Source organism: Myotis daubentonii, chromosome 12, assembly GCF_963259705.1.
Source record: "Myotis daubentonii chromosome 12, mMyoDau2.1, whole genome shotgun sequence".
NCBI lineage: Eukaryota > Metazoa > Chordata > Mammalia > Chiroptera > Vespertilionidae > Myotis > Myotis daubentonii.
The window spans coordinates 44,439,536-44,464,364 of record NC_081851.1 but is presented as its reverse complement, the minus strand read 5'-3'; the positions used below and the strand labels follow the sequence as shown (position 1 = coordinate 44,464,364).

Below are 24,829 nucleotides of genomic sequence, written 5' to 3'. Positions count from 1 at the left end.
TCCTAGTCAGGGCACATGCCCGGATTGTGGGCTCAATCCCCAGTAGAGGGTGGGCAGGAGGCAGCTACTCAATGATTGATGTTTCTGTCTCTCCCTCTCCCTTCCTCTCTGAAATTAATAAAAAAAAAATGTATCCTATATAATAAAAGGCAAATATGCAAATTGTCCCCTTGAGAGTATGACCGACCAGGAGTTCGACACTTTCTATGATGTGTGCTGGCCACCAGGGGGTGGCATGGAATGGAGGAAGGCCCCGGCTGGCAGCTGGCAGCTGGGGGAAGGAAGGCCCCGATCAGCCCTGATGGCCGGCCAGGCCTAGGGACACTACCTGTTCACAAATTTCGTGCACCGGGCCTCTCGTGTGCGTGCACGTGTGTGTGTGTGTGTGTGTGTGTGTGTGTGTGTGTGTGTATAAGTTAGGGGACTTGCCCATAATAAGAGTTATCACCAGATATAACTTTTTATGACCTTTCTATAAGGCATGGCAAGTTTCTAATTAATGAACATATGATCTTCTTATTGTCTTGAGGATTACCTTTCTACCCTCTGATGTCCCAAGGTGCCTTATTTTATCCTTAGTTCAGAATGTCATATGTATCTCATTTTCCCTTTCTGTTTCTGAACCTCTCTTGTATGTGGGGGTCTCTGAGTCTCTTTGCGGAGTTCCTATATGTATATATGTAATTAGATTTAGTTATATTCTCTTGTTAATATCATCTGTCTGTGTAGTTTAATTATTAGACTAGCTGAAAGAACCTAAAGGAAAGTTTCTTCTTCTTACACTATAAAAATCTCAGATATGGTTGCTGTGAGAGATGTTATTAGTTACTACTCTTATTCATACACTAAAGGCCCGGTGCACAAAAATTTGTGCACTCGGGGGGGTGGGAGGGGTCCCTCAGCCCGGCCTGTGCCCTCTCGCAGTCTGGGACCCCTTGGGAGATAACGACCTGCTGGCTTAGGCCTGCCCCCGGGTGGCAGAGGGCAGGCCCAATCCCTAGGTGCAGCCCCTGGTTGGGCTCAGAGCAGGGCCGATTGGGGAGTTGGGGCGCCGCCCCCTGTCATGTACAGAGCAGGGCGGATTGGGAGGTTGCGATGCCACCCTCAGTCACGCTCAGGGTAGGGCCGATTGGGGGGTTGGGGCACCGCCCCCTGTCACACTCAAGGCAGGGTCAATGGGGAGGTTGTGGCGCCACCCCCTGTCACACACAGAGCAGGGCCAATCACGGGGTTGGGGAGCTCCCCCCTGTCACGCACAGAGCAGGGCCCATCAGGGGGTTGAGGAGCTCCCCCTTGTCACTCACAGAGTAGGGCCGATAGGGGAGTTGGTGCACCGCCCCCTGTCACACACAGAGCAGGGCAGATCAGGGGGTTGGGGCGCCGCCACTGTCACACTCAGGGCAGGTCCGATGGGGAGGTTATGGCTCTATCCCATCACCCACAGAGCAGGGCCGATCAGGGGGTTGGGGCGCCGCCACTCTCACACTCAGGGCAGGGCCGATGGGGAGGTTATGGCTCTACCCCGTCACACACAGAGCAGGGCCTGTGGGGTGGGGGGTTTGGGGCGCCGCACCCTGTCACACACAGAGCCGCAGGGTGATCAGGGGGTTGGGGAGCTCCCCCCTAGGAGTCACAGAGCAGGGTCGATCAGGGGGTTGTGGCGCCTTCACCTGTCACGAACAGAACAGGGTAGATAGGGAGGTTGTGGCCCCGCCCCCTGTAACACACAGAGCCGCAGGGCGATCAGGGGGTTTGGGCGCTGCCCCCGTCACACTGATCCCGGTGCTGGGAAGCCTCTCAGCTCCGCTGATCCCAGTGCTGGGAGGCATATTACCCTTTTACTATATAGAATAGAGGCCTGGTGCATGGGTGGGGGCTGGCTGGTTTGCCCTGAAGGGTGTCCTGGATCAGGGTGGGGGTCCCCACTGGGGTGCCTGGCCAGCCTGGATGAGGGGATGATGGCTGTTTGCAGCTGGTCACACATCCTTCAGGGTGGGGGTCCCCACTGGGGTGCCTGGCCAGCCTGGATGAGGGGATGATGGCTGTTTGCAGCTGGTCACACATCCTTCAGGGTGGGGGTCCCCACTGGGGTGCCTGGCCAGTCTGGGTGAGGGGTGAGGGCTGTTTTCAGGCTGGGACTGAAGCTCCCAACTGCTCCTTTTCTTTTTCTTTTTTTTTTAAATTCTGGGCAAGCTTTAGCTCTGAGGCTTGGCTCCAGCTCTGAGGCCTTAGCTGCTGAAAACAGGTATCTGGTTTGTTTAGGTTCTATAATCGAAACTCTGTATCAACTCCAGCTCTGAGATCCCAGCCGGCTGAAAGCTGATTTTTGTTTAGCTTCTATATTTGTTACAATGTTTGAAACTGCAGGCTCAGAGGCCGGCAAGGCAGGCGGGGAACGTTGGAGTCCTCCGTCACTGAAGCAAGCAAGCCTCATGTTAGTTTCAAGCTGCCTGGCTGCCGGCTGCCATCTTGGCTGGCAGTTAATTTGCATATCTCGCTGATTAGCCAATGGGAAGGGTAGTGGTTGTACGCCAATTACCATGTTTCTCTTTTATTAGATAGGATGGTTCCCCCCAAAATGTGTACACACTTTGGCTTCCATTGTTAATTTCAATGGGTTAAATCTGAAAAGAAAGCAACATCAATTGAGCTATAAATTGTTAAAGTGTGTATACATTTTTGGGGGACACCCTTTATTTAGGTAAGAATTTAACTTTATGGATTTCCCGTAGGGACTGATTTAGAGAGATGACCTTTGGTGATGGTGTTTCACACTATGTTCCTTGGAGTCATGATGATCCCTAGAAATGCCTCCAAGTTTATCACAGGGGTGGGGTAAGGGAGGTAGAGGTGGAGCTTAGGTAGAGAGGGCTCTGGCTTCAACATTATTTCAGTCAGTGCAGCTGCAACTTTATCTATTTCATTTGTGCGCTTCCACAAAGAGGATTCTGGGGCTAAAATTTGAAACAACCAGATTAGTAGAAAGATCTAGGAGTTAGGAAACCTAGGATGCAGTTCTGGCTATCCCATTTATACTAGTTTTGTAGCATTAAGCAAGTAATTTTAACTTACCTTTCTTAGTTTTTCATCTGTAAAATAGAACTAATCCTGTCTACCTCATAGAATTGTTTTCAGATAGTGGTCTTAAAAATGATGAATCTGCCGAAACCGGTTTGGCTCAGTGGATAGAGCGATGGCCTGCGGACTGAAAGGTCCCAGGTTCGATTCTGGTCAAGGGCATGTACCTGGGTTGCGGGCATATCCCCAGTGGGAGATGTGCAGGAGGCAGCTGATCGATGTTTCTCTCTCATCGATGTTTCTAACTCTCTATCCCTCTCCCTTCCTCTCTGTAAAAAATCAATAAAATATATTTTAAAAAAAAAATGATGAATCAGAAAGTATACTGAAGCCCTGACTGGTGTGGCTCAGTTGCTTGTGCATTGTCCCATGCACCAAAAGGTCCCTGGTTTGTTTCCCAGTCAGGGCACATGCCCAAGTTGCAGGCTCAATCCCCAGGAAGGGGGCGTGCAGTAAGCAGCCAATTTATGTTTCTCTCTCTCTCTCTCCCTTCCTCTCTCTCTACAAAATCAATAAAAACATCTTTAATTTTAAAAAGTATAATAAACGTACTGTTAACAATAGCAGCAATTCCCAGTAACAGGAATTCAAATAGTTTTGAATTTTGCTGTAGACTTTTTAAATAATAACTACAGACTTTCCTTTTCCAATTTTCTGTCACCTAGGGTATTTTTATCTCTTCTTTTAAAAAAAAGTTTTGTTGGCAAACTTCCTTAAAATTGATTTCTAGTGGGAAACAATGACTTTATAAACATATACATACACACACACAAACAAATGTATGTATGTATGTATATCTTAAAAAATGTATATTGATTTTTTTTCACAGTTTCTAAGAATATAAGTAGATAAATGAAGTTTAGCTTAGAAAAACTTTAGCTATCTCTGCATTCCGAAGAGGAAAAGTCCACAATGCTTGAATTTATTTTCAGTCTTTGAAGGGCCAAAAAATTGTGCCTGAAATTTGTGTTAGCACATTTCTGAATCTGATGTTAAGTTACTCTGCTTAGTTGTGTTGATGCCTTTTACTTTCTTTTTTCCTTCAAGCAGGGAATACAAGCTCCATGTTTTCTTCAGGAAACCATCCTATCCTATGTATTTGTTTAAATTCCATAGCCTGTGAAATTACAGGGACAAACATAAAGAATAAATCTCATTCAAAAATGGCTCAGTAATTGTGTTTTAGCCTTAAATAGAAAAAGTCTGAGCTTTTCTCTTTTACTTGATGGAGTATTAGAATGACTTCTCTTTAAGAAGTTGATTAGCCAATTTGATGCAAAGAGAGGAAGTGAGAATAGCATTATAGGGTTAGGTGGTGCTTGCTAATTATCCACCTCTTGCATGGCATATGCATTTTAAATATTAGGGGAATTAAGGTACTTCTTGCATCACACCACCAGCCCAAGTTACAGTTTTGAGAATAGCTGGCCAGTTTCTGGTAAATAGTTATGGACATATAGGAAAGCACAGTCCTACCTATATATATAAAAGGCTAATATGCACAGTGTCTCCTCAGGAGTTCAGCCGTGAGACCGGGAGTTCGATTGCTCACTATGACGTGTACTGACCACCAGTGGGTGGCGCGGAACATGGTGGGCGACCAGCAGCGGCAGTGGGGCGCTGAGGGAGCAAGGGAAGGAGGAGGCGGGGAGGGGCAACTGCGCAGTGGCGACTCACAGGTGGTAAGGGAAGGAGGGGGGGGGAGGCGGGGAGGCAGGGAACCTGATTGCTGGCCAGACCTAGGGAACCTACCCTGCGTAAATTTTGTGCACTGGGCCTCTAGTCTGACAAATAATTTACCTGCCTATCAAGTATTAAATGTAAGATATGCCAGAAGGGTAGTATTTCCTATCTTCTTGAAGTTAACAAAATTAAATACCTGAAAAGAAATGTTCTTTTTTCCTTTGTTAAAACTCTTTCTACTGAACAAAAATTCTAAGAACTAAGAATTCCATAGGAATTAGGAACTTAACTGTTTAGGTATTTTATAGCACAGTAACATATTTTATTGACCAACTAGTTCTCTTGGGAAAAATTTTTAAATTCCATAATAAGCCTTAGCTGGTTTGGCTCAGTGGATAGAGTGTCGGCCTGTGGACTGAAGGATTTCAGGTTCTATTCCCATCAAGGGCACATGCCCGGGTTGCAGGCTTGTTCCCCACTAGGGGGCGTGCAGGAGGCAGCCAATCAATGATTCTCTCTCATCATTGATGTTTCTATCTCTCCCCCCCCCCCCCCCCGTCTTGCTACCTTCCTAAAATCAATAAAAATATATTTTAAAAAGAACTCCATAATAGGTATAACAATATCTATTTATTGAGTACTGCTTATGTGTCAGTTCTTAAATGTTGTAAGGTACATAAATGAGGAGAAAGTTTCAAAGATGTTAAACAATGTACTCAAGGTCACACAACTCAAGTATGGAGGGTTAGAGCGTCGAGCACAATTCTACCTGGTTGTAAAACTCATTTTCTTTTTCCTAACCATGTTATCTCAATCAAGATTCATTAATGAAACATATCTTTTACTTTTCAGAATAGTTTCCCTTTACAGTTATGTCAAGTGCATCCTACTTTGCTTTTATTTTTCATGGTGAAATTAGACATACTATACCTAAAAATTAAAATTCAAAAGACTAAGTTAGGATATTTCAGGAAGAAAGTTAAGGTTGGAATCTTCGGAATTGTATATCACCAGCATTGATTTACTTTGCTGAGGGCTTTAATATACCCTTGTCAACTTGCTTTTTATTTGTGCCCTATTCTTTAGTATAGGATTTTTTCCCCTTAACCGTTGATCACCATTTTCCTCTTCACACTGCTGTGCATAAACCTAAGAGATTATGAGGATCTTTTTGGTCCACACCACCAGAAACATTGTTCTTCCTCCAGATATCCATGACAAATATTAGTTAGTAGGTGCCATCATCTAACATATGATGTGCTTCAGCCTGAAACTTTTTTTATTCATCACTTTTGTTTATTTTAAATGAATTATTTTACTCTCTAGATCAAAAATTTTGGATCCATGATTTTTTTAAAATTAAAAATAATTCTGATTCTCTTTGATAAATTACATTTGTAAAGTTGGTTTGTGTTTTCTTCTGCCTGTTTTATTAATAAAAGAAGTTGAATAATAACTGTTTTATGTATTTTATATCCTGGTGCTGAGGTAATGATACCACTGGGTAAAAACAACCCTTTAATGAATGAGATATCAAACCAGTTAATATTTTTACTTCTCAGGTTATTTATGAGAAATTGAAATACCTTGTTTTATTATTAAGGCCAAACAATGCTCCAAACATGTTTTTTCTGTGAAGATTTAGACACTTGAGAAGATTGTTTAACTATCCACTAAGGAACTTTGGATTAAGGAACACTGAGTATACAGTATTTCACCCACTAAACACACATTGTTTTATTCAAAGAAGCTAAGCCATATCATCATCTTAAGATCTGCCTTTGGAAATACCAGCTAAGCCGGTGATACTGGGTATAGCTTTAGGCAAAGGGAATAGCTTGTTTCTTGGCCAGTCGGAGATTAAAAAAGAGTAGCAGTTTCTGTTCACTAAAGATGCTTCTGCTTAATAGGGGGAAGGAACATGTTCTTATTCTGGGTAGCTACAATCTACAGTGGAAGACGGGACAGTGGCTGGGGTTCTATTTAAATGCTCAGACTCCAGTTCACTGTCTTATTTCATATTTCTTAGCTGCTCTCTCTCTTTTTTTAAAAACCAAATCTCTTTGGAATAATTTTTTAATCCCAGAAGGAAAGGTTTTTAGATTTTGTTGTTGTTTAGTAGTATCCAATATGTAGATAGTATGTCTCTGTTTGTTCCTGACCTCTAAATTTGAGTTAATTTGAATTTTACTTCTGGAAGTTAGGTCCAACGAAGTCTACCTACCACATGATTGGAAATAGTGGCAGAATAGACTTTTCTGGAGTGTTCTCTGGCCTGGTCATCTACAAGTTATTCAGTTTATCTTATGGTCTGAAATACAAGGAACCTGAAACAAAGATGGTAAACTGGGGTCAGAGAGAAGGTGGAGTACTATGTGATTCTTCATATGAATAGCAAGGAAGAAGCTTAAGTACTTAACCTTGAGAAACGTAACCTAATGATTTCTTTTCATCCTTTTTCTCAAATGTCCCTTAATTCTGGAGATTTTCCCCTTGACTTCCCTTTTATACTTCCCCTCTTATCCTACCTTCCATATATGTTTCTCCCTTTCCCTTTTTATAAAGCCACCCTATTTGGCATTGCTTGTCTGTTATCTATGCGTCTGTTTCACCATACTTTAAGGGCCATGAAACTAGGAATTATGCTATTCTTTTTAAAAATATATATATATTTTATTGATTTTTTACAGAGAGGAAGAAAGAGGGATAGAGAGTTAGAAACATCGATGAGAGAGAAACATCGATCAGCTGCCTCTTACACACCTCCTACTGGGGATGTGCCCGCAACCAAGGTACATGCCCTTGGCCGGAATCGAACCTGGGACCTTTCAGTCCGCAGGCTGACACTCCATCTACTGAGCCAAACCAGTTAGGGCTATGCTATTCTTATTCATTGTTGAATCACAGGTCCTTATGACAGTATCAGGTATAGTGATACCAAATATAAACTTATTACATTAATGAGCAAATGAATGGTCAGCTGTTATGAGAGGTGATTCTCTCATCAAAGAGGAGGTTAATTTTTAAAAGGCTTTCCCACTTTTTACTTTTGTAATTTCACTTTTCAGATATAAAAGTGATAAAACTAATGTTGGAGAAAATTTGAAAGCAGAAAAAAGGGAACTCTCTAGTACTAATCTCTACCACCCCAGTGAAGTTGTTAATACTTGGTATATTTCCTTTCAGTTTTCTATGGGCCTTTAAAAATAAATCCTTAAACATAATGTATGCATTATAAAATTCTGTATCTGCATTTGTTGAATAATAGGAATAAAACATATCCCTTTATTTTTTTTCCTCACTTTTGTTCTCCTCTCTACTGCATTTTGTTGTTCAGCTTTGAATAGTTCAGTTTTGGGGAAGAATGTATCACTTAGGAAGAATCTTGCTGAGAGGGATAAAGGATCACGTGCTTTGTTGTGGAGACTTCATTTTGTAAGCTGACCTATTGTCATGTGGCAGTTAAAAAATGAAGCTGAGAAAAATCAAATTAGATTTTCTTTTTCTTTGGAGATGCGTAACGGATATTCTGGAACTTGATCTCATCAAGGAATTTCATTGCTATTTGAAATTGAGCTTTCATTTTTCTTAAGGAAATAGGGGATTAAATGTGGGATTAAAGTACAAATATACCTTGATTACTCAATTACTTAAAATCTGTGGGTGAGTTGAATATTTGTGACAGTGACTCATTTTCCATTTGCATATATTATTGGTTCAGAAATCCCTTCTAATGAGATTGTAAAGAAATTTACAGGTTGTTAGAAAAAATTATCCTTTGCTCTATGCTTTTGATGCAGCTTATTTATTTTATTGCTACTCACTTTAGATAGGCTAAGTATATTTCCTAATATACTTCTAGATTAACAAGCAATTAGTTTATACTCTGGAGTTTTTGATTATTGCAAAAGTCCATTTAACTTAAACCACCAGAGGTCTCTGAAGTTTCAGTGAATCATATATACTTCTCTAATCTCAACTAATAATGTGTAGGAAGCATCTATTTTTTTAAATGGTTGAGTCATTTTATAGAGTTTTAAGAAATTTTATTGCTGTGCTGAAAAGTGTAACATTTCATATTATGTTTTCTTTTCTTTTTTATTTTTTTAAATATATATTTTTTATTGTTGATAGTATTACAGATATTTTCCATTTCCTCTCTCCTGCTTATCCCCCCCTCATATTGTGTCTTAATTGACAGTCTTAGTGATTTATAACAAACTTTCTTCTCATCTTTGGTCTTTGTCTTCTATAACATTGAAATCATTCAAGCCTCTGGATATTTTCTTTAAATTGACAAATTTCTGAGTAATACAATGTATCCCATTGGTTTAGTCTTGTTATGCTGTTGAGAGTGATTGTTCTGCAGATTTTCTTAGATGTGATTGTTTAAGAAATAGATTTTTAAGTCTCCTGTGGTTTATCTGAATTGGAATTGATTGAGAGCCACACTGCAAAAAGTCCAAAGGTTTCTTTTTTTTTTTTTTTTTAATTGTTTTCAGGGAGGAAGGGAGAGAGAGATAGAAACGTCAAGATGAGAGAGAATCATTGATTGGCTGCCTCCTGCGTGCCCCCACTAGGGATCGAGCCCTCAACCCAGGCATGTGCCCTGACTGGGAATCGAACTGTGATCTCCTGGTTCAAAGGTTGATTCTCAACCACTGAGTCACACTGGCTGGGCAGTCCAAAGGTTTTTAAAGTCATATGTTCAGTAAAGCATATTAACGGTTAGTAAGCTTGTGTACTTTGTCAAGTCATTGACGTGATTAGGCTTCATAGCAGCTATCAATCAGCATTCGGTGAATATGACTCAGACTTAGTTCATTCACTCAGCTGAGTTCACTCTTTATTTTTTAAAATATGCTTTTATTGATTTTAGAGAGAGGGGAAGGGAAGGGAGAGAGCGATAGAAACATTGATTGGCTGTCTCCTGCATGCAACCACTGGGGATCGCGCCCACAATCGGGCCATGTTCCCTGGCCAGGAATTGAATCAGTGATCTCCTGGGTCGATGCTCAATCACTGAGCAACACCAGGTGTGCTGAGTTCACTTTTTAAAAGACTCTTATTATGCTATAGAAACGACTCGTAGGCTGCCTGCCTCATTATATTTCCTTCCTCGGAGGATGTATCATCCCCTCAGTCTGCTTTACTGGCATGACTGCAGCTCATTCAGAAGGAATCTTTTTACCATCCTATTTTTATTTACTTATTTTATTAGTTGGAATTAAGTTCAGCTGCCAGTCACAGAGATTCAAATTAACAAAGGCTTTACAAAGATAGAAGTTTATTTCTCTTTTATGTGAAGCTTGAGAGATAGGCTATGTTCCACACAGCTGTCAGAATCCGAGACTTTTCCATCAGATCGTTCCATTGTCCCTTGGTTGTGATCCTTGTCCTCATGGCCCAAGAGGCCATTATATCTATACGTCAGGCAACAGGAAAGGGTCAAAGAAGAAAGGAGCAAAAGATACATATCTCTTGTCCATTACGGAAGATTCTTTGAAGCTGCCACATCAATTTTTCCACTTGTTCCCCCATTGATTAGAACTTAGACACATGGCCATACTTAGCTACTAAGGGAGAGAGGAACATGTTTTTATTCTGGGTAGCTACAATCTACTATGGAAGAAGGGACAATGTATAAGAGGAACAGATGGGAATCTGTCACACCATGATTTCTGTTTCTTACAGTCATTGAGTGGAATAAATTTCAACAGTTTTATCCCAATTTTAGCATAGTGTCTTTAGGATATTATTGATAAGAACTTTGATGAGGGTAGACTAAGATTAGGGGAAACAAAGAGAACTGACATGATCTGTGTGTCAGCATATTTGCATAGCTCTTCTCTTTTTTGAATTTCCATGTATCAGTTTGGAGTTTATTTTCTCAGTAGTTACTATAGTTTCTTTTATCATTTGAGTCAAAGGGACAGCTGACTGGAGGTCATGTTTATGGAAGATCCTTCCAGGCTTCAAAAAAAAGTCCGGGCATCAGAAACCTAGACTGATGAAAAAGTGTAATTTGTATTACCTTTTATAAGTCTGATGCATAATCACTTTAGAAAGGTGTATGCTTCTTTTTTTTTTTTTTTAAATATATTTTATTGATTTTTTACAGAGATGAAGGGAAAGAGATAGAGAGTTAGAAACATCGATGAGAGAGAAACATCGATCAGCTGCCTCCTGCACATCTCCTACTGGGGATGTGCCCGCAATCCAGGTACATGCCCTTGACTGGAATCGAACCTGGGACCCTTCAGTCTGCAGGCTGACGCTCCATCCACTGAGCCAAACCGGTTTTGGCAAGGTGTATGCTTCTTAATGCATCAGAGTATTGAAATAAGAGCCACAAAATAATAAGAGGAAGATGAGTGTGGGAGCAGTTACAGGAAAAAAATGATACAAACTTTGTTAAATAGAAAAGTTTTCCTAGGAATGTAGGGCATTTAGGACAGGATACTACCCATAGAAACAGAACATGAAACCTTGAGAAGTTGGGATCCCTGGAAAAGAAATGAACACTAAGACCAGCTATGGGATTAATAGGGTTTTGTATAATGAAAAGAAATGGGATGACACTTTCACCTTGCTTTTCCAGTGGATGGAGAAATAATATTCTCAACTCTTCATGATCCAGATGAGTTTTTGAGGCTAATGAATTAAATCTAAGGTTGGAATTTTGGGAAAAAAGAAAAGAAAAAAAGGATAGAGAGGACAAGTTCCTTCTTTTCAGTTGTCTAAATGAGCTCAGTGAGTTCCTGTGGGATTGACTGACTTCAGCACTTGAATTCAGGGATGACTGAACTGGTTGGCTTGACCATAATGCAGTCTAACAGGACATCTGGAAACATTTGACCCAATTCCAAGGAACAGTGGGCATGTCCATGGATATCACATTGATGTCATTCATGCCTTTTATCTCAGAGAAAGATTTTTGTGAATGAGGTATTATGGTTGATACATTTTTTATGTACATAGAGTGTGTGTGTGTATGTATGTGTATATATACATGTATGAAATATATATATAATCACCTAGGGTTTAGTCAGGGTTCTCCAGAGAAACAGAACAAACAGGGTAACATATAGATAAGATGAGAATTATTATAGGAATTGGTTCATATAGTTATGGAGGCCTAGAAATTCATTTTCTGCTATCTATAAGCTGGAGAACCAGGAAAGCCCGTGTTAGAATTCAGTGCTAGTTAGAAGACCTGAGAACCAGGGGAGCCAATGGTATAATTCTCAATCTGAGGCCAAAGACTTAAGAACCAAGAGCTCCCATGTCTGAGGGTTAAGATGGATGTCCCACCCAGCTCAAGGAAGGAGAGAGAGAGAATTCACTCTTCCTCCTTCTTTTTGTATTATTTGGGCCCTCAATGGATTTGATGATGCCTGCTCACATTGTTGAAAGCACATCTTCTTTACTTAGTTAGCTAATTCAAATGCTAATCTTTCCAAAAACACCCTCACAGACACACCCCAAAATAATAGTTTACCATCTGTCTGGGCATCCCTTAGCTCAGTCAAGTTGACACACAAAATAAATCATCGCAGTGACTTTTTTCTTCCTGTGCTTTATAAATTTTAATTGAGATCTCACATGATCTTTGTTATCTTCTCTCATGGAAAGTAGATTTTTGGCTGCTCATCCTTTTGCTGAGGAGAAAGAGCTCTGAAGTTTGCAACTTTTTCCAGGAATCTCACTTCCTTCCCTGCCTTGTATGGAGCTAAGACTTTTCTTCTGTATTGTGTGATCATTAAATGCCGAGGCTGACCAGCAGACCCTGAGCGACAGATGAATAGATTACTCCAACATAACATTCGCTGTGAAAGAGAGGGCTAAGGGACTGCCTGTCTAAAGGAACCAGACAACCTCGATTGCCTGCCTCATTAGGCTTTTATTGTAGCAGCAGTTTGAGATAAAGTTTATCTTTTAGATGCAATCAGTAGGGTAAGTAATATTGGAAGGACACATGTATTTGCTGTGTCCTTTAAGCAAGGACACCCAAAGATTAAGCATAAGGATTCCAGTAAACACCCGGGGTTTTACACGTGCACAGGCTTGTGTGGAAAGGTCAAGGGATAATTAGGGGCACCATCTTTGGCACTCCCCTAAGTTGGAATTCTGATAAACAGGGTGGGCGGACTTCCGCACACTTCCCTTTTCTCAGAAAGTTTGTCCTCCTTACAAACTTTCCAACCAAGTCTCGTGTGCTCCCCAACAGTTAAAACCCACTGATTTTCAGCTCTCTTTGATTTTTTAACCCCCTTGCTTTTTTGTGAACTTAGCTATTTATTTAGAAGGTTATGTTTTATTTATCCAACATTTCTAAATATCTTTTAAGGGAGATTTTTATGTCTCTTAAGGCCACCATGTCCTCAGAAGCCCAAGTTTCCAGTTACTTTAATTCATACAGTATTATTAAAGTTATTCTGTACTGAGTGGAGAAAAAATATAATTCAAAAGGAAAACAGCCTTATATCAATATTTTTCATTGTAAAAATATATGCTGTCTTATATGGTAAATGGTGATGATGCTTGAAATACTATCAGTAGGATACAGAGGTTCAAAATATATGAATCAAAACTAATTACAACTACAGACCACCATGACACAAAAATTACAATAGTGATATTTTGTATGCACTAACTTTAAAGGGAACCTAGAATTTGTTATTTTCATTTCAAATGCTCTTTCAAGAATTATATCATTTTAGATGATGTGACATGATGCTTATTATACTTGTTAATTTGTGTTTAATAAAAGTCCTTTGAGTAAAAATTTTGATAGATTATAGCTCAAGGCAAAAATTAACCTAGATTGTGGTCGGCAAACTGCGGCTCACGAGCCACAGGCGGCTCTTTGGCTCCTTTAGTGTGGCTCTTCCACAAAATACCACGTGGGGGCACGCACGTACAGTGCAATTGAAACTTCGTGGCCCATGTGCAGAAGTTGGTATTTTGTGGAAGAGCCGGTATTTTGTGGAAGAGCCACACTGAAGGGGCCAAAGAGCCGCATGTGGCTTGTGAGCCATGGTTTGCTGAGCCGCAGTTTGCCGACCACTGACCTAGATGTTTATATATAATTCAGAAGAGGAGGAACCATTTAACTGGAAAACTCTGTGATTATTTGAATTCTCTTATGCAATTTGATTATTAAATTAGAATAAGGAAAGTTGTGAAAGAAAATGAAACTAAAAGAGAGAAATAAGAATGGGAAGTAGTTAGTCACCATGAAGGAGGATGTGACAAACCCATTGGGTTGGTGCAGTGGTTGCGTCTTTCCATTTACCACTGTAGAAGTGCATCTGAATTAACAGTGCTATTTCCCTGTCAGTTTGGCTGGTTATTGGCAGTAAAACTGACATTACTTGTACTTAATTAGAATTGGTTAAGGATTCTTGTCCCCATTTTTTTTTAAAAAAGATAAAGTTGGAGAAGGGAGAACTAGAATCTGATTTCACGATTATTTCCTGAAATGACCAACAGAAAAGAAACTCCTCACCTCATCTTTTTTTCTTTTCTTTACTAGTGTGCCTTTACTCTTACAATGATATTTGTTTAGCATTTCAGTATTTATACTATAGATTAAGGGAGGAGAAGAAAGCAAAACATGTGCATGAAAGTGATTATTAAAATGCCTAAATTCCCAGGGGACACTGAGGGGAAATTTTGACTACAGCTGCTTCATTCCTATAATGGCTGATCAGGATGCAAATCATGACCAAATTTATACAAATTTGATGGGCTCTTTGTTATTGCTAAAGTCCTGGGTTCAAGTTTTAATATTCAGATGCGGAGAAAAGGATGGAAACTTGCATTCATGAGTAATTAATATTAGACTCCTAAATGAAAAATTAGAAAAAATATAATATTTGTGTAACTCAGTCCAGGCGTTTTTATGTTTTCTCACTTGACCTTCAATACTCCCATATGGTAGGTATCTTTATCCCCAAGACACATGGAGGTATATAACTTCAGTTCATTGATGATGATACTTGTACTAGAATTAATTTCCATTGATTCTTGTTCCATTTTCTATATAGGATGCTGATTACTGTCTCAATTCCCAATTAATAAAGAAACATACTGATCACAGTGTAGCCACCAAATCAAAGTAATTTGATTTATGGTCCTAATTAAATGAGAAAGGATAAACACATAGGTCAATGCAATAGAATACAGAGTCCAGAAATAGAGTCACATATACATGGTCATTTGATTTCAACAAAGGTGCAAAGGTGATTCAATGGAGGAAGGGTAGTCTTTTCACGAAATGGGAGCAAAGAAACATTTGTAATTAAAAGTGACTCCTAGAAGTTACTGCAAAGATAACAGTTACCTCTAAGGGGGAAGATTAGAGAATGCAATTGGGAAAGGGGATACAGGAGCTTCAAAAATAGTGTTTAATTCTTCAGCTGGGTGATTGGGCACTGAGTATTTTTTTTAAAATACATTTTTATTAATTTCAGAAAGAAAGGGAGAGAAAGAGAGAGATAGAAACATCAATGATGAGAGAGAATCATTGATCGGCTGCCTCCTGCATGCCCCCTACTGGGAGTCAGGCCCGCATCCCGGGCATGTACCCTTGACTGGACTCAAACCCAGGACCCTTCAGTCCGCAGGCTGATGCTCTATCCACTGAGCCAAATCAATTAGGGCAGATATTTTATTTTTAAGACACTTTCAAATATGTTTATTTAGTCTTTGCATCCTGAGAGACAGATGTAATCATTTCTACTTTTTACATAGGAGGAAGCTGAGATTCAGGAAAATAAAACAAGTTACTAAAGGTCAAGAAGTGAACACTCTTGTCAGTAATAAACATCCATACTCTTTCTTTTTTTTTTTAATATATATTTTATTGATTTTTTTACAGAGAGGAAGGGAGAAGGATAGAGAGTTAGAAACATCGATGAGAGAGAAACATCGATCAGCTGCCTCCTGCACACCTCCTACTGGGGATGTGACCGCAACCAAAGTACATGCCCTTGACCAGAATTGAACCTGGGACCTTTCAGTCTGCAGGCCGACGCTCTATCCCCTGAGCCAAACCGGTTAGGGCCATCCATACTCTTTCCACAAATTCTTTCCATATCTCTTGGAGTTCTAATTTAGCAGAAACTAATCCCACATCCCAATGGAAGAAAAGGGTTCAGAAAGAGGTCTTTGAAATATGTTTTAAAAAACTAAACTTAGCTCTAGCCAGTGTGGCTCAGTTGGTTGGGCATGGTCCCATACACCAAAAGGTTGCTGGTTTGATTCCCAGAAAGGGCATATGCCCAGGTTGCTGGCTCAATCCTCGATAAGGGGGCATGTAGGAGGCAGCTGATCAACATTCCACTCTCACATTGATGTTTCTATTTCTGTCTCTTTCTCCTTTCCTTTCTCTCTAAAAATCAATAAAAATATTTAAACACACACACACACACACACACACACAAACACACACAAATACAAGCCCAGCCAGTGTGCCTCAGTGGTTGAGCATTGACATATAAACCACGAGGTCATAGTTTGATTCCCAGTCAGGGCACATGCCCTGGTTTTGGGCTCAATTTCTAGGGTGGGGTGTGCAGGAGGCAGCCAGTGATCAATAATTCTCATCATTGATATTTCTATGTCTTCTTCTCCCTTTTCCTTTCTCTCTGCAGGCAATAAAAATCTTTAAAAAACACACAAAAAAACTAAAAACTAAATATAGTGAGGAAAATATCCTGTTTTGGATACTTGATCATTAATTATTTTGGAGACAGACTTAGAAATGAAGAGAATTTTTCCTCTTTCACATTCAACCACAAATAGAAAGCCTTTTGCACTCTTAAGGATTAAGTGTCTGGGTTCATTATCCTGAATAAATGAAGGTCAATAAATATCTCCTGCATAAGAATTTGTCATACCTTTTAAAGATTGCAAGTGTTGAATGATCATCTTTAAAACTAAGTGTTCAGTTTTTGTGCCATGGCCTTGCACTGAGGGATCATGGCAGACAGGTTACTCATTTTATCTCTGCTCTGCTTTTCGGTTTATTTATGAGCTTCTCTGAAGGACTTCATTTTTACTTGTTCACCATCTTCCATTTGGGGTGGATCTGAATCACTTCCTTTTATTTTCTTGGAAACTGTCACATGCGGGCTGATAGAGCCAGTAGCTGTGGGTTTTGTCCCTGGGCTCATGATTAGAAACCATGGAAGCAATGCACTGGTTGTTTTCTATCAACACTGTACCTCTCACTGCAGCCTCCTCTTCCACCGCCATCTCAAGAGCCATTGGTTGGCTGTGCAGCTCCAGGGCTGGCAGCATGGAGAGGCCCGGATCTGCCCACTGCCATCCCAGTTATTGACCCAAAAGCGAGGGTGGAGGTTGGGACTCTGCCTGGTGCCACAGCAGCCAGCACCTACCTACTTGACACCTGCGGGGGGCTACAGAGTATGCAGACTGGGGTTCACCTGCCGGTGGGTCTGACAAAGGGCAGATATTTTATATTCTGACTTTGTTTTTTACTTTTTCTGGTGTTGACATCAAGTTTTAACATGATTTTAAACCTATGTGTTTTAGTACTTTGTACAAGAACAGGCAGATAAGGAGATGTGAAGGTTTTCAGTGAGACTGCCAAAATAATTTAATAATCAGATAGTAAGTGATAATGAAAGGAGAACCCTCATTGATTAAGGCCAGGCAGTTTATTTGACTTCTGCACTCTTAAGGATTAAGAGGAAATAATTAGAGCTCGGGGAGTGGAGGGAGTAGAAACTTAGGTGGGAGGCCTGTCACAGAAGGGGAAGTAGGTTGGTGGGAGTGGAGGGAAGGGCAAGTATTTAAAATTGAATGAAAATAAGTAGTAATAATACATATTGCTGGCGCCTGAAGGAAAAACCCTCACTGGTTATATTTCTGTCAGACTTGTTACAAGAAGTTTTCAAGGGAGAATAATGTTAGTGTTTTAGTTTGCTTTAAGAAATGGATAACTTCCAGTTTGACTTTGTCTTCTCATTATCACCTGCTTTGCTAACATTATCACTTGTGGCTGAAATACAGGCTGTTGAGTTTAGCCAAATGGTTGGCTCTTAATTATGCCTGAGAATAGAATTCTCCCTGGCACCAGCAATTTAGGTTTGTCAAAATGTGTTAATAGTGTTAAATATTACACTTAAAGGATGTGCTCTTGTTTTACTGTAATATTTAATGTTGATGCTAACCATCAAGAGTTAGTACAGCCCTAGCTGGTTTGGCTCAGTGGGTGGAGTGTCAGCCTGTGGACTGAAGGGTCCCAGGTTCGATTCCAGTCAAGGGCACATGCCCAGGTTGTGGACTTGATCCCTGGTGGGGGACGTGCGGAGGGGCAGCCGATTGGTGGTTCTCTCTATCGCTGAGGTTTCTATCTCTCTCTCTGTCTCCCTTCCTCTTTGAAATCAATAAACATATATTTAAAAAAAAAAAAAAAAAGCTGAGAAGCCTGACACTAAGGAGAAGAAAGCTGAAGCCAAGAAGGCTGATGTGACCTGGAAAGTATTATGCTAAGTGAAAAAAGCCAATCAGTGAAAGACAAGTACTAAAAGTGGAATCTAATGAACAAAATAAACTAACGAAGTGGAATCAGACTCATGGATACAGAGAACAGGCTGATAGCTGTCAGAGGGGTAGAGGTTGGGGGCTGGTGAGAAAGGTAAAGGGATTAAGCAAAGAAAAACACAGACATGAACACAGACAACGATATGGTGATTGCCAGAGGAAGAGGGTAAAGGGAGGATAAATGGTATTGGAAAGAGACTTGACTTGGGGTGGTAAACGCACAATACACTATGCGGATGATGTATTGTAGAATTGTATACCTGAAACCTGTATAATTTTATTAATCAATGTCACCCCAATAAATTTAAATTTTTAAAAAGGAAGGCTGATGCTGGTGGCTAGATTAAGAAAGATAACCTTAAGAGCAACATGCCTAAGGAGGGAAAGTCCCACTGCAGCTGAAACCCTGTCCTGGTCAGAGGAATTGGCAGATATTCCTGATTGGCTATGTATTCCTGAAAGGCCATGTACGAGAGGAAGTATTCAGCAGCTAAATCCAGTACTGAAAGGAAAAAGGAAAAGGTTCTTGCTACTGTCATAGAACCAGAATGGTGGTATTTAAGTGGTAAAATTTTGCAAAATGTCTAGATACTATCTTACTGAAGCTGTTGAACCATGACAAGAAACCCTTTAGTCAGCATGTGAAAAAACTGGGGGCTAGCATTACTTCTTTGACCCTTCTGATCATCCTCACTGGGCACCACAGAGGCAAGGGGGTGATTTTCCTGAAGCAGTTGAGCAGTGCTTGCTACTTGTGACTGGGCCCCTGTCCCTCAATCGAATTCCTCATTGCCACCTCCACCAAAATTGATACCAGTGGTGTGAAAATCCTTAAACATCTCACTGATGATTACTTCAAGAAGAACAAGCCAGTTCCTGCCCAGGTAGCTCAGTTGGTTAGAGTGTCATCCTGATACACCAAGATTGTGGGTTTGATCTCCAGTCAGGGCACATACAAGAATCAACCAGTGGCCTGGCTGGCGTGGCTCAATGGTTGAGTGTCAACCCAGGAACCAAGATGTTGCTGGTTCAATTCCTGGTCAAGGCACATGCCTGACTTGTGGACTTGATCCCCAGGCATATATATGTATAGGAGGCAGCCGATTGATGATTTCCTCTCTCATCGATGTTTCTTTCTCTCTATCCTTCTCCCTTCCTCTCTCTCTAAAAAAATAATAAATAAAAAAATATTAAAAAGAAAAGAATCAACCAACGAATGCATTGATAAATGAAACAACAAATCGATGTTTCGCTATCTCCCCCTTCCTCTCTCTAAAGTCAATAAATAAAAATTAAAAAGAAGAAGCTGTGCATGTACAAGCCCAGACACCAGGAGGGTGAGATCTCTGACACAGAAAGTAAAATACAAGATTACAGTGTGGTACAAGGTTGATCAGAAAGCTGCGGACTTGAAAATTCTGCCAAAAATCAAAGCTGTTCCTCAGTTCCAGGGCTCTACTGGGCTCTAAACTTTGCCTTTCTAGTTTTTCATACTCTGCTCTGTATTGCTCTTGCAAATGGGATTTATTCCTATAAACTGGTGTTCTAAATTTCTTATAAAGAACCTAATTAAATACCTGGTCTGTTAAAATTATTTTTTAAAATATTCAGTTTTATGACATCTCAAAAAGGCTTATTTGATCTTTTTGTAGTTAGGTAAAAATATGCCACCATTAGTTGTTTTCTAAATGATTTTCTATTCTTTAGTTGGTAACCATTATTTTTATACACATTTTATCTTATTCGTATTCTTTTAAATGGTCTACATAGGCTCTGTAGTTGTAACTGGCCTACATCTAGATTAGACAAGCCAAGATTTATATCTAAAGTATTTTATCTTAAATTTTGTAGTCTGTTCCAAGCTCAAACTTAGGTAAACCTGAGGTAGAAAAAATGACATCAGAATAGTTCCATTTATCATTGATAATTAAGGCCTTTTGTCTATATGGTTCAGAGAGCTACAAGAACATTATCTCATAATTCTCAAATGACTATGAAGTGAGCAGGCAAGTATGATTATCCTAATTTATAAATGTAGTTTGTGGTCTTTAAAAGGTTAGAGAGCTGCTTCACATAAATTAAAAGCAAAAGTAGAGATGAATTTTAAAAACTGGTTTTTAATCTTTCTAGATCACTGTAAGTCCACAATTGCTCTTTTTAGAACTATAAGGATTATTATAATGTAGTTTGACATTTTTTCTAGTTCAAAGATAAAAACATGAAATGGTAATTTCAGTCTGTTCTGATTATTACATTTTATGCTGAACTAAAAATTTCTGATGGGTGCTTAATAATTAATGATAATGGTCCCTCTTATAAAAAATATGTACAAGTTTACAGAGAACAGTGTACACTATTTTTATTATTTATCACCTAAATGTCCTTAGTGTGCATAACATTTTGTTATTAAAGGTTCACCAGGCCCTAGCTGGTTTGGCTCAGTGGATAGAGTGTCGGCCATGTCTGAAGGGTCCTGGATTTGATTCCAGTCAAGGGCACGTACGTTGTTGCAGGCTTGATCACTGGTCCTGGTCAGGGCATGTGGAAGGCAAACAATCGATGTGTCTCTCTCACATCAATGTCTCTCTCTGTCTCTCTCTGTCTGTCTGTCTCCCTCCCTCCCTCCCTCCCTCCCTCCCTACCACTCTTTCTAAAAATTAATGGAAAAATATCCTCGGATGATGATTACAACAACAACAAAAAAATGTTCACCAGGACTACACAGTATAGCTAGCATTCAAAGATAATTTAGGTTCATACTAATTTTGTTAACTTTTGAATTGAGACATAACTATACATGAATGTGTTATTCTTACTTCAGTCATATTTCTTCTCATTTCCTGTTTCAGTTAATGGCATCTTATAACCCAGACTGGAAATATCAGTGATTGTCATTATTTTTCTCTCCCTTACCTCTAATCCATTTGGTTGCCTACGCCTGTATGTCTACAGTATTTTATGTGCCCATTCATTCATTCATTAATTCATTTCCATGGCCATTGCCCTAAATCAGGTCTCTTCTACTGGGCTCTAAACTTTGCCTTTCTAGTTTTTCATACTGCTTCCTGAAATACACACTTGACCATTGATCTCCTCTCAAATGACTTATTATATTTTATAATAAGTCCTAATGCCTTATTATAAAATATCACCTTGACTGTATTTCATCCTAACTCTCCTTCCATTAGACTAGACTAGATTGTTATACAATCTCTGTACTACTTTTGTACTGTTGCTGTTCTCTCTACTCTGAAATATCCCTTCCTCTATTTCTTTCTGTAAAAATTCTTGAACAGATACCATTTCCTTCATGAATCTCTTTAATTCCTCCCGTCGGGACTTAAAGTCTCCCTTGTATATACATTCGAAATACCAGGATTAAACTGTTTTGATTCCTCTTTGACATTTTTCTTTTGAATTGTCATTTATTGTGTATATACATCTCTTCTGTACTACCATGAGCTTGTTGTGGGTTGAGACTGTATATAGAGCACAGTCATATCTTAATAACTTTGCATTATCTTTTACTTTGCTTTCAACTTTTACTTGAATTCTATAATTCATTGAGCAGATCAATTGAGCAATTTTAAGAATTGATTCATCTTCATACTAACCCTAAATAATGACTAGAAAGAATAATTTTGTTTCATAGATGGTAACAGCTCAGGAAAAACTTGCTATGTTCATGTTTTCTGAGAGTAACAATGTAGGTAGAAATGGAATATTTATTGTCTACAATAAATCATTCTTAAATAATACAAATTTTAAAGTTGTATATATTCTACGTGTATTCTTTTTTTATGAAGTTGTTGTGGGACATTAATACAGGCTTACAGGATTTAGAACATCCCTTAGTTTGTTCCATTCTATGTCCTTCCTACCAGCCACTCATTCATCATTTAGAAGTACCTGCTATGTTCCAGGTACAATTTTAGGTACTAGAGATACAACTATAAACAAATATAGTCTGTCTTCTAGGTTCAGGAAACAGTCATATAAAGAAGGCAAATATATACAATATAGTAGTAGAATGAGAGTTGTACAAAATGCGAAGAAAACACAAAATATCTATTTCTATATAATTGTTAGAATCTGGGTGAAATTACTTGCTTTGAGTTTAAATTTCTATTTAAATTCTTGTCTGTTATCTTCCTCGCCTATGGTAATTTGGTTTAGGGGTTTGTATTTTGGGTTTTAGATTACACAGTGATTTATAAATATTAAACCTAAGTAGAATTTATTAAACTTAAATAGAATTTTTTGCAGTAAATGTGTTATTCATGCTAAATAATATATAAGTTCTTAGAAAAAAATCATATGAACATCAAGTATTTTAAATTTTAATACATTTTTAGCATTAGAGGATTATAATTAAAAGACAGTGAGGGAAACCAAGATGGCAGCATAGGTAAACACCTGAAATTGCTGCCTCGCACAACCACTTCAAAAATACAACTAAAAGACAAAATGGACATCACCCAGAACCACAGGAAGGCTGGCTGAGTGGAAATTCTACAACTAGAAGGAAGAGAAAAGCACACTGAGACTCAGAGGAGGTGCGAAAGTAAAGTGCAGAGGTACGGAGGCGCACGTGGAAAGGGCTGGCAACTGAGGATGCAGTTGTCTTTTTCAATCGGGAGGGAGGCACAAGCTCCTGGCTGCTCTGAACTCCAGTTCCAGGTGAGTCTCTGGGGACCCAGAATCATACCGGGAGAAACTGGACTGTCTGACAGCAGGCGGAACTCGAGGGTGGCTTTCTCTCAGAGGTGCTTGCAGTGATTACCGCGGACACTGAGACCTGGGGCCTCTTAGGGCAGGGCTGAGGATCAGCCATTGCTGTTTGCTCTACCCTGTTGATTCCCTGAGACCCTGCCCCACCCAAGCTGTGCACAGAGGCTTTTGCATATGAATGCCCTGGCCCTTTGCAATCTAAAATTACCTAACAAACTGCAGCTGGGTCAGAGAGACCCAGAATATCCAAAAGAAGGCCCAAGGCTCCACAGCAGCTTGCATTGCTTCACAGCTAGGCCTCATCTGGGTACCTCCAAATCCCAAACAAAGAAGAGGAATCTGTAGATCTCTCCATAGCACCTCCTTAGAGATCCAAGTGCCAGTGTACCCAGTGGTCAGAGTGGGACCATCCAGATTACAACTCCTCAGATCCATAAGGGACACACTCAGGGGGAAGACTCAGTGAGCACCAAAGCCCCACTGAAGCAAGTCTTGCCCCATAAGGGTGTCTCCAGCACAGAAGTTCTCCCACCATAGACACAGCTGATTCTCACAGACAATTTGCCTGGAGGTCAATTCCTCCCGGTGATACCAACTACAACCAAGGCTTAACTACAACAAGACTGTGCACACAGCCCACAAAGGGGTACACCAAGAGTGTCCACCTCAGGTAATTGGGGAAGCTGAGCTACTGGGCCCTATAGGACACCTAGCACAGAAAGCCACCCTATTAACACAGGGAAGCAGCCAAAATGCGGAGACAAAGAAACAGGTCACAAATGACAGAAATGGAGGAAAGCAAACTCCTGGATATAGAATTCGAAACCACGGTTTTAAGGTTTTTCAAGAATTTTCTAGAAACCGCCGATAAATTTAGTGAGACCCTCAATAAATCTAGTGAGACCCTCGAGGATATGAAAAAGAACCAACTAGAAATTAAGCATACACTGGCTGAAATAAAGAATATTATACAGAGATCCAACAGCAGAATAGAGGATTGTAAGAATCAAGTCAAAGATTTGAAATACAAAGAAGTAAAAAACACCCAACCGGAAAAGCAAAAAGTAAAAAGAATCTAAAAATATGAAGATAGTGTAAGGAGCCTCTGGGACAACTTCAAGCAAACCAACATCCGAATTGTAGGGGTGCCAGAAGATGAGAGAGACCAAGATATTGAAAACCTATTTGAAGAAATAATGACAGAAAACTTCCCCTATCTGGTGAAAGAAATAGACTTACAAGTCCAGGAAGCACAGAGAACCCCAAACAAAAGGAATCCAAAGAGGACCACACCAAGACACATCATAATTATGTGTCTGCAACAAGCAGAATCCGAAGTAACCGCTTGAGCTAAAGCTGACCCGACACATCATAATTAAAATGCCAAGAGCAAAAGACAAAGAGAGAATCTTAAAAGCAGCAAGAGAAAAACAGTTAGTTACCTACAAGGGAGTACCCATAAGATTGTCAGCTGATTTCTCAACAGAAACTATGCAGGCAAGAAGGGAGTGGCAAGAAATATTCAAAGTGATGAATACCAAGAACCTACAACCAAGATTACTTTATCCAGCAAAGCTATCATTCAGAATTGAAGGTCAGAGAAAGAGCTTCACAGATAAGAAAAAGCTAAAGGAGTTCATCACCACCAAACCAGGATTATATGAAATGCTGAAAGGTATTCTTTAAGAAGAGGAAGAAGAAGAAAAAGGTAAAGATACAAATTATGAACAACAAATACACATCTATCAACAAGTGAATC

The 24,829-nt window shown here is 39.8% G+C and overlaps 2 protein-coding genes and 1 pseudogene across 2 annotated transcripts in view; all 3 read left to right on the top strand.

The window, feature by feature from the left end:
• Window positions 1–24,829, top strand: part of B3GNT2 (UDP-GlcNAc:betaGal beta-1,3-N-acetylglucosaminyltransferase 2) — a 244,919-nt gene that overhangs the window by 8,764 nt on the left and 211,326 nt on the right. The gene's annotated exons all lie outside the window — the stretch shown is intronic.
• The window catches only part of COMMD1 (copper metabolism domain containing 1), an 82,396-nt gene that overhangs the window by 31,678 nt on the left and 25,889 nt on the right, over window positions 1–24,829 (top strand). The gene's annotated exons all lie outside the window — the stretch shown is intronic.
• LOC132213880 (large ribosomal subunit protein eL6-like) lies at window positions 6,989–20,356 on the top strand (annotated as a pseudogene).